The sequence below is a fragment of the Dasypus novemcinctus genome, chromosome 25 (assembly GCF_030445035.2).
Source record: "Dasypus novemcinctus isolate mDasNov1 chromosome 25, mDasNov1.1.hap2, whole genome shotgun sequence".
Classification (NCBI taxonomy): Eukaryota; Metazoa; Chordata; class Mammalia; order Cingulata; family Dasypodidae; genus Dasypus; species Dasypus novemcinctus.
In genome coordinates, this window is record NC_080697.1 from 45,331,942 (window position 1) to 45,350,428 (window position 18,487).

An 18,487-nucleotide genomic window follows, 5' to 3' on the forward strand; every position below is an offset into this window, starting at 1 on the left:
AGTTCAGAGACGCTGACCTTAGATACTAGACATTGAAGTAAAGTGAAGAAAATATGTTTCCATATGATTCCTCCAGCACCTCCTTCATGGAACTGATTCCTAGGACTCAGAACTCTCTCTTCTTTAAACCACATGGCTTATTCTCACAGTAAGTTTGAATTCTTGCTTACAAATTGTTAGCCATGTGAGTGTCCCATTTGGTAGACTTGAAAGACTTCCAATGATGTTCTTAAGTGTGCATACAGAAAATACAAAGGGAAGAGTTGTGCCCTCTGAACATAAGTATTAAGAATCCACACTAGACATTTTTAGTAGGTTTTCTTTTTATCTATTTACTATAAAAAAGAACCAGGAACGAGTGCTATAAATTAGTCAATGCAAAATATAATCATGACAAATCCAAGTCTTATTCTATTGTAGAAGTAGAGAGAGGTTCAATTATTTGTGTATAGAAAGGCCAGGACTTAGGAATGATTTTGAGAAGGAAAAAATGATTTATTGACAGCCTGCCAGACTCGGGAGCTTACTGTTTCAAACCTGAGCCCCAAACAAGATTTTTAAATTCTTTTTATACAGAGGAAGACTCAAATGGTTTTTTGTTTCAGTGTTCGATAGGTTTGAATTAGCGTATATCTTTCACATCCTAGGTAAGCTTTTGGCATGTACTTCAGACATTCTAGGTAAGCTTTTAGCACATTTGGTTTGCATTTTTCCTGAATGTTTAAAGTTTATAGAGTTTGCATTGTTAAATTGCCTCCCGGGACTGGAGTCGTTGCCATGGTCACCAAGGGCAGGACTGCAGCCTCTTACTGTCCCACACCCACAAGTCAGGACAGACTGCTTAGGTTATCTACGAAGAGATGAACAGCCTCATCAATTGGAATTGTCCATCTAAATTTGCATTTATTTTTATATCTTAAAATTAAATTATAACCACATTTACATTAAAAACATGATTAAAGAAAAGGAAAACAAGAACTATAATGTGAAAACACATAGCCAATCTCTTCTTCTAAATGCAGAGCAAGAATCTTTTAAAAATGAACCAAAAAGCACTATTCACTTTAAGAATGTGAAATTTAACAGGTATCTATCTATATCTATCTCTCTATCCCTCTATCTATCAAATCTATTCATCATCTTAGACACAGAGAGATCTATTAGAGGGATTGGCTCATGTGACCACGGGGATTGGCAATTACTAATTCTGTAGAGCAGTCTGTGGACTGGAAACTTCAAAAAAGGTGTTTTGGAAATCTGGCACTTCCAAACCCAGTAAGACAAGTTGCAAGCTGAAAACCAAGATGACAATGCAGTTGTATCGGAGATGTGCGCAGACTGAAAAGGGGAATGCATTCTTCTTTCTGACTGCTGAAATCCTGTTTTGTTTTGACAATTCTAATTGGATGAGTAGACTCCCCTCATTGCTGAAGGCAATCTTCCTTTGGCTTTGGTAGATGGAATCAGCTGTAGATGTAATCAACTGACTATAGATGCTGTTCCATCAGTTAAACACTTTCACAGTAACAATCTGACCAGGGCTTACTTGACCAAACAACTGGACACATAATCAACTCATGTTGACCCATGAAATTAACCATCACATCATTCTAAGTAGAATTCAACAATAGCGTATTGAACTTTCTATGCTCTACCAAGTGAAAAAATACCAGACTAATATAGTTGTTTATTGTTAAAATTGATTATTGAAGAGATTTTTATTTTCAGTGACTTGCCATGTCTGTGACTTTAGGGAGAGTCCAGTGATACAGGTCAAAAAAATTTGCCATTCTGAAGGGTTAAAGAAATAAAATTAAAGAATGGAAGTCAGATAGTAGCTCTTATTTATTCTAAAAACACTAGCTATCAATTTACAAAATGAATTTATGTGTGAATGAGGAAATGATTCTACTAATGGTTTTTGCTGAGCTTCCACTGAAATGTTAATGTCATTTTTGTTATATTCTAATTTGATTTTACTCCCTTTTTACTTTTGGGAACATATCCATCAATTTACTTAAGGTCAAGCGAAAGAATTTTAAGAAGATTCAGAGATAAGATACAGCCATATATAAAAACTGTCAACAATTAGAATTTAGTCATTTGGAAAACATGTGTTAACTGTCTCTAATCCACGCACTGTGGTTGATGATAGGTAAATAAATCCGTGAAGTTTTCAGAGCTCTTACAGTCTCATGTAGATAAGAGGTAAGAAATAAAGAAATATATAGACATTCAATGTGCTGAAACCTAAACAGATTAGTACATGAAGTATGAAATCCCTCATAAGGAAGATGAGTGGAGGGGGTCACAAAGGCTTCATGAAGAGTGTTTTAGCTGCACTGTGTAGACAAGATGGAGCAAGAGATGCCATTTGGACAATAAGAATATTGTAAGGAAGAAAGAGACTATAAGGCATAGGGCTGAAATGTCAAGGCATGCATCAGCATGAGAAAGTGGTGGGGTTCAGAATGCCTGGGTGATAAGCAAAATCTAAAGATGGCAGAAGACCTGGAAAGCTAAACTAAGAAGTTCTAGTGCCATCTGGTAGACAGCAGGGACCCACCACATTTGTTGAGCAGTATTTGTAAAATAATCATAACCACCTTAGAAAGGCCACTTCACCACAATATAGAAGAGGGGCGGGAACCGCGGAGACTAGAGTCAGCACAACCCCTTGAGAGGGTGATATAGGGGACCCCTCAAAGACAACAATGGCTTTAAATAAGAAAGATGGGTTGGGGATTATGAAAACGGAATTGTATTTAAAATCAACACAAAATCAGAGATATAAGACAGAGGTATTTAGAAGACTTACTCAAGAATACATAGCACCCTGGGCAATGAGGGGAAGGACTATGTTTTGAAAAACTGAAGGTCTGTCAAAATCATTTCAAAACAGATTTTTAGCCCTGGCGATTTTCATTGTGATAAAACCATTTTAACTCTATTCAAAATATCTGTTTGTTTTTTTCCTTTTTGAGTGATGCTTTATAATATTTCTTCTGAGCCACAGAGGTCTTTCAAGACAACAGATTCTTATAAAAGCTTGATTGATGAAAGGTGACTGGTCCTTTATAGAGCATTGTCTGCAGAAACCAGGCTTTAAAGGGCTAAGTTGTTTGAAGCATTTCTTGGAGCAAAGTAACCTTAAATGAAATAATCATTGTTTAAAAACTTCAAAAAATGCAAACCAAGGTGGAAATACAACTTTTTTTTTTGGTAGAAAAATGAATTTTCCTATTCTTTCAATGGAAGGGAAATACATGGATTCATTCTTAATTCATTTTATTATCTTTTTCACTTTGGATTACAATAATAATGCAGGGTGAAACTCCACTGTATTTATACTATAGAGAGGCTGAAAGGTGTAAAGGAGACTGAGAGGAATCAAGAGATTTCTTAGTCCTGAAGAGGCATAATTGGAACCACCCCTTATACTAAGATTCCAATGGGAAACAAGAACTGATAAAAGTGGATTCTTATTAGCGAGTTATATTTAAGCTTCATTTTAGTTCCCTAGCTGCTAAAACAAATACCATGCAATGAGCTGGCTTAACAGTACGAATTTATTGGCTTACAGTTTACAAGGCTAGAAGGCTAGCTTCCCTCTGGGGTCAGTATCTGGTTAGTATGGAATTTTGGGGTTCCTTGGGTTTTCTGTCACATGGCAATATACATGGTGGTGTCTTATCTTTTTCTTCCATGTTCCATTGATCTCCAGCTTCTGGCATCTCCAGTGGCTTCTTATTCTGTCTGACTTTCCCTTTCCTTATAAATAACTCCAGTAATTTGGATTAAAACTCAACCTCTTTTATATTTTACACAATCTGATTCACACCTTATCCAATGTAACATCTTGAAGAGATCTTAGTAACAGTAGGTCCACACTCACCAGAATATGGACCAACACCAAAAAAAAGTCCAAATTGTGGTACACAATTCAACCCACCATAAGCCCTGAGTCTCAGAGATGAAAATATGATGTTTTTCTTAACAATATAGAGAAGGAAGAAAGGGAAAAAAAATCATTTTTGACCCAGCAAGGAACTTACTAGTGCAGGAATGTTGCTAAGGAGACAGTTGCTCAAGAAATAATCTTGAATTGTGCAGTTATTGCACACGGTCTGAGGAATGTGGTCATCAAGATGATGACTTAGGCTATTTCCAGCAAAGAACCTCTATGCAGTTGGTGGCACATAGTAATTATGCCTACCATTTTCTTCTCCCCTGGCAAACAGCTCCTCTTCCCTCTTCCCCATTTCTCCCTCTCATCCTAGTTCCCACTCTCTTTACCTTTCTTCTAACCTTCATTCATTAAATAAGTTTTTTTTTATTAACAAGTTCATTTCAAATTCATAAAAATAAAAGAACAGAACAGGGCAACTCAACAAATTATGGAAAAAATTACTCCTAAAAAATTTCTTCAGTGGACAAGGAACAAGAGAGGAGCAAAAGTTGGCATCATATGTCTTTTAAAAAGTGTAAAGAATTAGAAACTCCCCAACTTATACTCAACCAAACAGAGCTCACAGAAATCACAAATACAATAACTAAAACCACTCTTTACTATTTGTGGAAATCATGTGATGTCAGCCACCATACAGGGAAATTCATGTGTGTGTGTGTGTGTGTATATATATATTCAACAATCTTATGGATTAATAAACACGTTAGCCCATTTTAAAGATTAAGAAACTGAAGCACATCAGGCTTAAGTCATGTGCTGAAGGTCATAGAGATAGTTAAAAATACTCTTTAATATTAATGATATTTAATAATTAGCTTGGAAAGGTTTTCAAAATATATTTTATCAAACACTAGTTTTCTAAGACATTATTTGGAAAAAAAAAAAGAGGGGTTCCACTAGTCAAATAAGGTTTGGGAAATCAGGGTATTCATTCTGAAATACAAAAATCTATTTGTTACTTCACATCTTTCCAGAGCCATTTGTATGTTAATATTCACCATGGTATCTTGAAGAAGGCATGAAAGGCAGCATTTGTCAAAATTATTATTATTATTTTTTTAAGATTTATTTTTTATTTTTTTTATTTAATTCCCCTCCCCTCCCCCAGTTGTCTGTTTTCTGTGTCTTTTTGCTGCGTCTTGTTTCTTTGTCCGCTTCTGTTGTCGTCAGCGGCACGGGAAGTGTGGGCGGCGCCATTCCTCGGCAGGCTGCTCCCTCCTTCGCGCTGGGCGGCTCTCCCTATGGGTGCACTCCTTGCGCGTGGGGCTCCCCTAAGCAGGGGACACCCCTGTGCGGCACGGCACTCCTTGCGCGCATCAGCACTGCGCGTGGGCCAGCTCCACACGGGTCAAGGAGGCCCGGGGCTTGAACCGCGGACCTCCCATGTGGTAGACGGATGCCGTAACCACTGGGCCAAAGTCCGTTTCCCTGTCAAAATTATTTCTTATTGTGGAGCACTTTTTCTTGGTTATTATAACAAAGTGAATATAAAAAGGTAGAAATTTCAGTCACAAGGAGAATTAACCAGAACACTAGCCATTGGAGTGTGAGAAAGCCCGAAACACTATCAATTTCGGTTCTCCTCAGGGGTCTCCCCTGATGGGCATAACTGGGGTCCAGCTGGGATAGACAGAGACCTCGGATCCTCCAATGTCAGGTGTAGCGGGATGGGAGGCTGGGGCAAGGACGGGTCACGATGGGACCTGTGTGCTTCTGATGGATTCGGAAAATGAGCTGCGGAGATTTGTGGCAGCTGCACACAAATTTCAGGGAGAGAGAAAGATATCCATGTGACAATTTGGGGAGCTTTTCTGTGTGAAGCAGTGTCAAACTCCAGAAACCATCTTAATCTCTTTCTGAAAACCGAATTTAGAATGATCAATGATTTTACTAACCGTCTTGATTTGCTTGAGTTTCCATTTTATCCAGGAAATTAAAAAGAAGAAATGAAGGTTAACTGAAGCAGGCTGACATACCAATAATCCTTTGCAGTACTGATAAAAACCCCTGCCCTAGTTGGGGAGGAAGAACTGTAACGAAGAGTTCGGGCTGACACCAGCAATCTTACACCAACATCCTGTTTGCTGATTAATCTACTGGACATCAAGGACACCCTGCCCAAACAGCCCCTGAGCCCCTGTAGTAGCCATAACTCATGACCCCTTCATCCCTCCTCATTCCCCCCATACCTTCCCTTTGTTTCAAGCGGCCATGTAAGCTGCTTCCCAATGTTAGAAAGAAACTGTACCTAAAAGAGAATGAACACTCACCTGATTTTGGAGAAGAAAATAATTTCTTCACGATCTTGCAAGAATGGGCGCATGACTAGTGTAAAATGGCTGGGGCGTGCTGCAACAACACATAACAACATTTATATCCTGAACTTAACATGCAGGTCCCTCCCCTGTTCCCCACTGATTGGGTACTTCAGAGATTACAGCCTATCAGAGAGGTCTTTCTAATTTATGTAAATTCCTGCTCTTAGTGACCACTCCTATTCCCTACATTTTTTGGTGACTTGAGCTTGTCCAAGCAGTTAGGGTCTCTGCCCCTGAGAGTTCCTACCCAGACAAGCAGCTATTTGTTCCTGGTTTGGAGGTTATTGTCTGGGCTCTTCTTTAGACCCAGTATCTCTCCACAACTGTGAAATGGAAACAAATGGAAACATCTGCATATAATGGAAAAGGAGGAAGATGCAGGCAAGGGCTGTAAGAGGGCCGGGTGTGTCCTTGACTTCCCCAGCAAATGCCTCTGTATTTTAAGTACTGCTACTGGCATTTTAGGATACAAATAAGCCACTAACATCAGACCCAGAAATGAGAAGCAGTCAGAATTCTTTATGAATGATTATTTGTGCTTTACATTGTTGCTATACTCTCACTTTGCTTCCTTGCTTCCTTCATGAAGTCTAGTGACCCAGCTACATGAGACCAAAGATAAGTTCAAATCCCTCCTGTCAAAACATTAAATGACAATTCCTTTTATCATCTACAAATGCCTTTGAGTAGGAAAAAAAGAGATATTACAAATGTATAGGCCAGTCTCAATTGATAATGTCACATTAACAAATAGGCTGAAGTAATCTTCACATCTCTCTCTTGATTATAATTACATTATTTGACACTGACTTTATTGAAAGGAAATGATAAAAAGGAAAAGACCAGAAATGACATGTGTATGTGAAAAAAAAAAAATCAGCTAAGGCCTAGGGAGTAATTAGTCAGCAATAAGATTAGGTATTTTATCACACTTTATTTCTCAGTTCACTGTTTCTTCCATGAGAAGAGTTCCTCCTGTTGTTTTCTTATTACCTCCCTGGCAAATCATTCTCACACCTCACACTCCTTTTTTTTAACTCCAGTTTCTATATCTGGCCTCTTCTGTTTTGGATACTCTTCTCCCATTACACTGTCTCGATGATGTCATCTATTCACATGGATTTAAAATTAGTTCTATGACTATAAACCTAGTTGAATGTTTTCCTACAAATGTGAGACTCATACATTGAAATGAACATTTATAAAATGATACCTCAGGGATAGTTTAAATTTTATATGACCCAAAGTGAACATAGTCCCCTATTTTGGTTAATGGCATCATTCCAAAAGATAGAAACATAATAATCAGGTTTAAACCTCTTTCTCTTTCCCTCTCTCTCTCTCTCCATTCCTCCTCCTTTTCTCACTCTCTTTCCCGCTCTCTTTCTTTCATATCTCTCTCCCCCTCTTTTTCATTCTTTCTTTCTTCATCACTCACGTATACCATCTTATCTCCAAATACTGGGAGTTTTAACTCTCCCCATATTAAGAAAATAGAAGATCTCTACACTCCAAAATAAATCTCCTTTCTCTTTATTTTTTTGTATCTCCACTACCATTACTTCTTACCAGGCCATTACTGTGGTCTTCTAACTGGACATTCTTTTTCCACCCTAGCCATCTTCTGAACTTATTCAACACTGAAGCCCGAGAAATCATTTTGAAAAGTAAATGTGCTCGGTTCATGTCACTCCTGGATTTAAAACTTTTAAAAGAGTCTTCTTTTTCCTGAAATCTAAACTTTTTTATCATAACTTTTAATGTTGTAGCAGTTGAGAGAGGTTCAATTATTTGTGTATAGAAAGACCAGGACTCAGGAATGATTTTGAGAAGGAAAAATGGATTATTGACGGCCGGCTGACTAGGGACTCGGGAGCTTTCTGTTTCAAACCCGAGCCCCGAACAAGATTTTCAAGTTCCTTTTATACAGGGTGGGGAGTCAAATGGTGCTTTTACCAAAGAAAACTACTTTCTTTGTTAGTTAAGTCTTTGTCTGAGTACCAGGTAGGTTTTGAATTAACATATCGCCCACACCTCAGGTGAGCTTGAATTAGCATCTTGCCCATATTCCCTCTGGATGTAACCTTGAGTACACATTCAGTCTTACATCCTTTCTGAACATTCAAAGCCCGTATCACTTAACTGGATTTCCAGGGACTAGGCACACTTGGATACAGAATTAGATGATTTTGAATTTATGCACAGGCTATATTATATTTCCCATTCGAGGCCAAGTCCAAGTTCCCTTAAGTTTCGGCATCACCACCATCAAGTTTCCCTGGACTGACTGGTATGTATAGAGTTTGCATTGCTAAATTGCCTCCTGGGACTGGAGTCGTTGCCATGGTCACCAAGAGCAAGACTGCAGCCTCTTACCGTTCCACACCCACAAGTCAGGACAGACAGTTTAGGTTAAGGTTATCTCTGAAGAGACAAAGAGCCTCCCACCCATAGCCCACATCATTAAGAATGTGCATGATCTGTCCAGATTTTATTTCTTCAACCTCATATTGCCCTAGGTGTTCATAAATTTTCTGGGACAAAGAAATGTCTCTCCACCCTTGGAGCTTTTCTGTTTCCTTTTCCTACCTCCCAAGTCTTTTGATGACTGCTTATTATTAACCCACTGTGCTCCCACTTTGTTACCTTCTTCAAACGTTCTAAGAAGAATACCTCAGACTGTTTATGTATTTTATAGCTCTTCTCCCATTCCGTAATAAATTTATTTATTCTTAGCTGGTTAGTGCCTGGGAAACCAAGGCAGGTCAAAAGGACTTTGTGGAGATGCCCTCTAATGTTAGAGGTTTGCAATAATTAACAAGCTGTAGCTCAGTTTCCCCTGATATACACTGGGAAAAGGCAAACCCCCTCCCCTATGTCTGAGGGCACAGCACTTTCCCAGGTTAAACAAAGAAATGTCTTAGAGACAGGAATAAAGGGAGATGGAGATGGAGATCTTTACTACCTCTACCTGCATATCAGAGGGAAACAGAGAGGGAAACCTTCACTATGTACATATCCTTTAATCCCTACAGATGAAAATAAATATCTGCTCCTGCAGCCTTCCAAGAAGCCATAAACTCCCTCAACCCCCTCCCACTACCTCACTTGGACCCTCAACCCCCTCCCACCAACTATCATTTCCCTGCCTAAGAAAGTTCTGTATAAATTCAAGTCCCCTCCCCTCCAGGAGTGAGCTGCAGTCTCTCTTCCGACCCCCACCCTGCTGGCGGAGGGGGTTCTTCAGACCCCCTCCACTGGGAGAGCTTCTCAATAAATACATTTTCTGCCTGTGGTCAATCAGTCTTCGTGTCCCAGTGAATGCTGTTTTTCTCCAACAACCTCTTTCCTGTAACCTTTTCTTCTGAGCTTATTTTGCAGACTGCCAAGCATAACTGCAGGGCATATAAGCTGAGTATGCACAGAAACACAGACTCTTGTCCTTTAGATGACCTTTGAGATACTACAAATAATGGTCATCTCCCTCAGAAACAAGAATAGGAGGACAAGGAGACCCCAGAAGCAAATCAGAGGTGAAAGGTCCTTCAGTAAGGAAGATCCAGCTTAAATTCCACTCTACTGCATGTAGACAACTCTATAACTAACCAATTGGACTTTGCCAAGTCAAACCTCCCTATTTCTGTCCCTATCTCTCACCTGCCATTCCCATGAAATCACCCTGAACTCTATGGAGTAAGATTTGAGCCTTGCCTCTTGTCTCCTTGTCAGTGGACTTCTAAATAAAACTCTCTTTTCTCAAAATCCTAGTGTCATCATATTGGCCTCAGTGTGTATAGGGCAGTGGGCCCTTTCTCAGTAACATCTGGCTCATTTCCTTGTTTACTTCATGAAGGCAGAGATTTTAACCATCTTTTTTTGCTATATTCTATTCATTTATTAATTTATTCTATAATTATGTATCATTGGAATCATTCAATAATTGCTTTTCACCAAAAATAGTTTAAATGAATTGATTAAATAAATTTATTTTTAAAAAATAAATGAATAAGTAAAGGAATCCCAATACACAGTAGACTTGAGGACATCCAATGAAAAAAAATTAGTTCTGTTGCCAAAGAGAAAAATAAAAAGTAATCCTCTGTATTAATATAAGAGTGGTAGTAAATCAAATGTATATGATGACAGGAAACAGCTGTCCTGGGAGGAGAGGGAAGAGAAAAAATTGAGAAGAGATAAGTTAAGGAAAGAAGCTATTGAGGAGCTGGGAATGGGCCCCATGGGTCAGGAATAGTAAAACCCTATCTGTGATCAATTCAATTCATGCTCTCAAGCTGTTTGAAAATGCTTCCCAGATCTGCATCAAGCCTGAAGAGTCCAATAGCTATCTGTTCTAACTTGGTTTATTGTACCAAAATACCATGAATGGAAAACGTTCTCATTCCTCTAACCAGCCCACTTTTTTTGGCATTAGCAGGGTAGCATAGTGCAAAGAGAATGAGATATGAAATGAGACATACTTAATCCCAGTGCCACTTTTCCATTTGACAGCTCTGACAAGGCCCAGTGTTCTTAGCTGTAAAATGAAAATGCAATATACTTCAGGGGATGAACCACCATAAATTCATTATTGAAGAAATATATAAATATGAGAATATTTGATCTGTACTTATTGTAAATTGTAAACACACAAAAAGAAATTTTTAAAAAAATGCACTGCTGAAAAGTTCACCACGAAAGAAACACTTGGGTCAAGAAACAATGTGTTGGAGAGCACCTCATAATCTCTCCTGCAAAGAAGCAGCTGAGTAGGGTTGGAGTCCTGCTGGACCGGGCTGTTTCATGTGCTTGCAGGGCAGGAGGTGTCTGGACATCAATTTAGTGGGACGGTGACAGAGGAGATTCTTGCAAGAGGTAGAATTTTGGGTCTCTTTCACGGAGGTTGGGGTTGTGAGTGGGACTCTTCCCCCTGGGGCTGCTGGCCGGACTGCGGCGATCCCTGGGATCTTTGTTGTGTGTAGTGTTCCCAAACCCTGAGTGGGCTGTTTCAGTGGCTTGCAGGACAGGAAGTGTCTGAATGTTGATTTGGTGAGACAGTAACAGAAGAGATTCTTGCGAGAGGTGGAATTTTGGGCTTCTGACACGGAGGTCAGAGGTTGCGGGTGGGACCCCTCCCCCTAGGGCTGCTGCCCAGCTGCGGGGATCCCTGAAGGTTGTGTTGTGCTGCAGTGCTCCCAGGCCCCCTGTTAACTGGATGCATGGTTCCCAGGTCTGTGTCACCTACACCCTGGTGGCCCACATTCCAGAGACTCACACACCTTGAGTCTGCAAAGTCACAGACTTCCAATCCCTGAAATCCACTGCACCCTAAGGTCCATCTGAGGTCCTTGATTACCCTAGCCCTCGGCATTTGTGGGGTTTTTTCTTTTTCTTTTTTCTTTTTGTCTTGATTGCTAATACTGCATTGTCTCCTGGTCTTTTCTCCCGTTTTATTCCCTAAGGTCCTTTTTCATTTATTTAGTTTTTTTCCCTCCTTTTTTTTTTTCTTGCTTGATCCCCCCCCCCTTTTCTTTGCCAACCCCCTTTTTCTCTTCTCTTTTTTTCTTTTCTCTCTTTTTCTTCTTATTTTATTTTCTTTATAAATTAGGTGCTGCAGGAAGCGCTTCACACTTGCTGTGTTTCCTCATTCTCCATTTCCTCTTTTCTGTGTGTATTGATTTTGGCCATCTACACTATCCCCTTTCTCCACATCTTTCTATCCTCCTTCATCTACTGTTTCTTGTACATTCCACCTCACTTTCTTTGGCCCCCAAATTGTCTGACTTTTTATTTCTAATACCTTTGTTCTGTTTTCTGTCTTTTATCCACTCTTAATATTACTGTCTTTCTTTTCTCTTTCCCTCTCTCATGAAAACACTGGCTTTTAAATTCATACTATATTCCTTCCCATATTGAGTTGACTGTCTCTTTATAGGTACTCTACTTACTGCTATAACTCTACACAACTTACGTGAGTCTAATATCCATTCTCCCAGATCTCACATTCTTGCTCTGCTAACATTTATTACCAATATTACTTTATACATTTTCTTTTCTTATTCATTTTGCTTTTTCTGGCCCTAATATTTTCCTTCAAAGTGAACTTAGCCAGCAGCAAGAAAATAGAGAAGAAGAACAAAGTGACAAAGAGAAGACATAACACTTACACATGAACAACAACTAATTAATCCCTAAGACTAGACAAAGAAGCTAAGGAACTGATTAAACCCATTAAGATAAAATGATGACCAGGCAGCAAGAAAAAACTACAAACCAAACTAATAATCAGGAAAACATGGCTGAATCCAGTGAACAAACTAAAAACCAGGAAGGGGAGCAGAACATCGGACAAGTAATAAAAGATCTCAAAACATATATTAGAGACCAACTTAATGAAATAAAGGAAGAGATTAACAATATGAAGAAAGCACATGGAGAGGAAATTGCAGACATATGCAAAAAGATAACAGATATGATGATGATGAACACCACAGTTCAAGAAACCAAAAATACACTCTCAGCAAATAGCAGCAGATTAGAAGAGGCAGAGGAGAGAATTAGCGACATGGAAGACAGTACATCTGAAATCAAACAGATAGTAGAACTGATCGATAAAAAGATAGAAAAAATCCAGCTAGGACTTAGGGACCTGAAGGACAATGCAAAATGCACAAACATACATATTATAGGCATCCCAGAAGGAGAAGAGAAGGGAAAGGGGACAGAAGGGGTGTTGGAGGAAATAATGGCTGAAAACTTCCCAAATCGACTGAGAGAGATGGATGTACATGTCCAGGAAGCAAAACACACGCCCAGTACCATAAATCCCAACAGGCCCACCCAAAGACATATACTTGTCAAATTATCCAATGCTCAAGACAAAGAGAAAATTCTAAAAGCAGCAAGAGAAGAGAACCATAACATACAAGGGAGGCTCCATAAGATTAAGTGCTAATTTCTCATCTGAAACCATGGAGGCAAGAAGGCAGTGGTATGATATAGTCAAGGGACTAAAAGAAAAAAATTTCCAACCAAGAATATGCTACCCAGCTAAACTAGCATTCAAAAATGATGGAGAGTTCAAAATATTCACAGATAAACAGGAATTGAAAGAGTATGCCAACAAGAACCCTGCCCTTCAAGAAATACTAAAGGGACTTCTGCAGGAAGGAAGAAATAAACAGGAGAGGCAGAGTTGGAGGAGAGTGTAAGAGCAACAAAAAAGACAAAAAGAGAAGAAAAAAAAAAACCAAAATATGACAAGCACAAGTCCAAACAAAATATGGCTAACATAAATAATGCCTTGAAAGTAATAACACTGAATGTCAACATATTAAACTCACCTGACAAAAGATTCAGACTGGGAGATTGGATAAAGAAATATGACCCATCTATATGCTGTCTACAGGAAACACATCTTAGACCCAGGGATTCATGGAGGTTGAAAATGAATGGCTGGAAAACAATCTTACAAGCAAACAATAACCAAAAAAAAGGCAGGAGTAGCTATATTAATATCAGACAAAATAGACTTTAAATGCAAAACAATTGTGAGAGACAAAGAAGGATAATACAAATCAGTGAAAGGGCTAATCATTCAAAAAGAATGAACAATCATAAATATTTATGCTCCTAACAAGGGCGCCTCCAAATACATGAGGCAAACACCAGAAAAACTAAGTGAAAGAATAGATGCCTGTACAATTATAGTGGGGGATTTTAATACACCACTATCAACTTTGGACAGAGCATCTCAAAAGAGAATCAATAAAGAAACAAAAACTTTGAACAGTATATTAGAGGAGATGGATCTAATAGACATATACAGTTCATTACACCCGAATACAGCAGGATATACATTTTTCTCAAGTGCACATGGATCATTCTCCAAGATAAACCATAAGCTAGACCACAAAGAAAGGCTCAATGAATTCAGAAAGATTGAAATCATACAAAATAATATCTCTGATCACAGTGGAGTGAAGCTGGAAATCTGCAAGGGTGAGAGGCCCAGATTTCACAACAAGATATGGAAATTAAACAGCACACTCTTACAAAAAGAGTGGGTCAAAGAGGAAATCTCAAAAGAAATTAATGACTACCTTGAAACTAATGAAAATGATAACACAACATACCAAAACTTATGGGATGCAGCAAAAGCAGTACTGAGAGGGAAATTTATAGCCAGAAATCCATACATCAAAAAGAAGAAAGAGCAAAAATTGAAGAACTAAATGCACATTTGGAGGAATTAATAAAAAAACAACAAAGTAAACCCACAGGAAGAAGAAAGAAATAACAAAAATAAGAGCAGAACTAAATGAAATAGAAAATAAGAAAGCACTTGAAAAGATAAACAAAACCAAGAGCTGATTCTTTGAGAAGATCAATAAAATTGACAAACCCTTAGTGAGACTAACAAAGAAAAAAAGAGAGAAGATGCAAATACACAAAATAAGAAATGAGAAAGGAGATATCACCACCGACCACACAGAAATAAAGACTATCATAAGAGGATACTTTGAAAAACTATATTCCAACAAAAATGACAATTCAGAGGAAATGGACAATTTCCTAGAAACACATAAGCAGCCTATATTGATGAAAGAAGAAATTGATGATCTCACAAACCAATCACAAGTGAAGAGACAGAATCAGTCATTAAAAAACTCCCAACTAAGAAGAGACCAGGGCCAGACAGCTTCACAGATGAATTCTACAAAACATTCCAGAAAGAACTAACACCAATCCTGCTGAAACTCTTCCAAAAAAATTGAAACAGAAGGAACATTACCTAACTCATTCTATGATGCCAACATTACCCTAGTACCAAAGCCAAACAAAGACACCACAAGAAAGAAAAATTACAGACCAATTTCTCTAATAACCTAGATGCAAAAATCCTCAACAAAATATTTGCTAACTGTATTCAACAACACATTAAGCGAATTATACTCCATGACCAAGTGGGTATGCAAGGAAAAAGACAAGGATGCCCATCACCTCTTCTATTTAACATTGTCTTAGAAGTACTTGCTCGAGCACTGAGGCAAGAACTAGATATAAAAGGCATTCAAATTGGAAAGGAATACGTCAAAATTTCATTATTTGTGGATGACATGCTCCTATACATAGAAAACCCTGAGAGGTCTACAACAAAGCTTCTAGAACTCATAAATGTGTTTAGTAAAGTCACAGGTTATAAGATTAATGCACAAAAATCAGTAGCATTTCTGTACACCAATAATAAGCAAGCTCAGGAGGAAATCAAGAATCAAATACCGTTTACAATCATAAATAAAAAAATCAAATACCCAAGAATACATTTAAATAAGGGTGTAAAAAACTTATACACAGAGAACTACACAACACTGTTCAAGGAAATCAAAGAAGACCTAAACAAATGGAAGAATAGTCCCTGTTCATGAATAGGAAGACTAAATATTATTAAGATGTCTATCTTACCAAAACTGATCCACACATTCAATGCAATCCCAATAAAAAATCAACACAGTGTTCTTTAAGGAACTAGAAAAACTAGCTATGAAATTTATTTGGAAAGGAAAGAGGCCCCAAATAGACAAAGACATATTGAAAAAGAAAAATGAAATTGGAGGAATCACACTACCTGACTTCAAAACATACTACAAAGCTACAGTAGTGAAAACAGCATGGTATTGGCACAAGGAGAGACACACAGACCAATGGAAATGAATTTAGAGTTCTGATATAGATCCTCATATATATACTCATATAATATTCAATAAAACCACCAAACCCTCTCAACTGGGAAAGAATGGCCTACTCAGCAATTGGTGCCTGGAGAACTGGATATCCATATGTAAAAGAATGAAAGAGGACTACCATCTCACACCTTATACAAAAATCAACTCAAGATGGATCAAAGACCGAAATATAAGAGCCAAGAGCATAAAGACTTTGGAAAGCAGTGCAGGGAAGCATATACAAGACCTTGTAATAGGAAATGGCTTCATGAACTTCATACCAAAAGTATGAGCAGCAAAAGAACAAATAGATAAATGGGACCTCCTCAAAATGAAAGCCTTCTGCACCTCAAAGGAGTTTGTCAAGAAAGTGAAAAGGGAGCCTACACAATGGGAGAAAATATTTGGTAACTGTATATCGGATAGGAGACTTATAACCTGCATGTATAAAGAAATCCTATATCTTGAAAATAAAAAGATAAGCAACCCATTTAAAAAATGGGAAAAAGATTTAAACAGACACTTCTCCAAAGAAGAAATACAAATGGCTAAAAAGCACATGAAAAAATGCTCTAAATCTCTAGCTATCAGGGAAATGCAAATCAAAACTACAATGAGATACCATCTTACTCCCCTAAGATTGGCAGCTATGTAAAAAACAGAAGACTACAAATGCTGGAGAGGATGTGGAGGAATGGGAACACTCATCTACTGCAGGTGGAAATGCAGAAGGATCCAACCATTCTGGAGGACAGTTTGGCAGTTTCTGAAAAAACTTGCCATACATTTGCCATATGATGCAGCAATTCCACTGAAATTGGAAACTCCACTGAAAACAAGGACACAAACTAATTTATGCACACCAATGTTAATAGCAGCATTGCTTACTATTGCCAAAAGTTGGAATCAACCCAAATGCCCATCAACAGATGAATGGATAAATAAAATGTGTTATATACATACAATGGAATACTACTCAGCTTTAAGAATGAATACACTACAAACACGTGATAACATGGATGAATCTTGAGAACCTTATGTTGAGTGAAGCAACCCAGGAATTGAAGGACAAATTCTACATGACCTCAGTGATATGAAATAAGTAAACCAAGCTGCCTCAGAGAGCTAGAGACTGGATGATAGGCTTACAGGAAATCGGGGGGTAGAGGAAGGATGTAAGCTGACACCTACATGGGTGAAATCTATGATAAGCTGGAGGTAAGTATTTGTACAAGGAAGGGATAAAATGGGGGCATAGGGTTAACTTTGGGTGGGACTTTGCAGGCTTGAGGGGGGCTAGGGATGGGAGGATGGGAAATATTGCCCAAGAAATTGGGGGAAAGGTGGGGCAACGTATAACATAAGAGATTGTCAGGTATTTGGTTGAGAGTATAATGCTGAGAAAACTTTTTCAAAAATACAATAAGGAAGGTTACCCGTTTAAGATGCTTAAAGAGGATAATCTGATGCAGGACAGGCTCCTAGGGAATATGTGGATGCTCATTTTGCCAAAGTGGGTTATATCATAGGCTAGAGACCCATATAATGAGAGTGAAGGTATACCCACATCCTGGGGAGGACTGATGTTCTCAAATAGAGGCAATTGTATCTCTCAAGAGAAATGATGGCTCCCAGTGCATTAGGGCAGTAGAGCATGTCAAGCCCTCAACACTGTTGCAAGTATCTCTGAACATGGTCCTTCAAGCAGTGAAGATTGACCATCACTGTGGGCCCTAAGGGGAGGGGGAAAGAGGTTTTGAATAGATGGAACCAATGTAACGGTGTGGGCAATAGAAGTGTTCCACAAGAGTATGCAAGGATGGATAAGACATGTAAAATTACAACAAAAATATATAGGGGCTGATAGGCTAAAATGTAAATCATAATGTAAAACATAAGATAACTAAAAATTTAGAAAATTGTATAGTCTAAAATATAAACCACAATGTAAACACAAATGTTACCTTGTTTGAAAGCTATTGTCTCAATATCTGTACATCAGTTTCAGTAAATACAGTATGACTAAGTAAAAAGATTATTGCTGTGGAAGGGAAAAGGCTTTATGTTGGATATGTGGGAGTACTGTATATTGTATATATGAATTACTGTGATCTAAAACTCTTGTGAAGATAAGCTTAGTAATTAGAAAAAAGAAAATAAAAAGATAGGATATAGACACTGAGGAAAAGACATAAGTAGTTGCCTTGCCAATTTGCATACAGGGCAATACTTATTGCAGTGATGAAAGGCAAAATATCAAAAACAAAGCTTTTGTATTTTTAAATTTTTTGATACCCCAATTTATTTTTATCTTAATTTTTCCAAATTAATATGTATTCTATATCTAACCTTTAAATTCATCACTATATTCCATTTTACTATTAATGGAACCTGGCAATATATTGGGCTTCACTTTTCAGGAAGTTTTGGATCACAGAGAGGTTCAACAATGGCAGTGGAGGAATACTGGTGTGGGA

At 38.2% G+C, this 18,487-nt stretch overlaps 1 long non-coding RNA gene across 1 annotated transcript in view; it reads right to left on the bottom strand.

Moving 5' to 3' along the window:
• Positions 1–1,005: 1,005 nt before the first annotated feature.
• Positions 1,006–18,487, bottom strand: part of LOC139437576 (uncharacterized) — a 39,227-nt gene continuing 21,745 nt past the window's right edge. The window contains exons 4-6 of the long non-coding RNA XR_011647404.1: positions 10,767–10,822; positions 6,241–6,319; positions 1,006–3,149 (exon numbers count right to left, since the gene is read on the bottom strand). This is a non-coding gene — a long non-coding RNA (uncharacterized lncRNA). The remainder of the gene's footprint in view (positions 3,150–6,240; positions 6,320–10,766; positions 10,823–18,487) is intronic.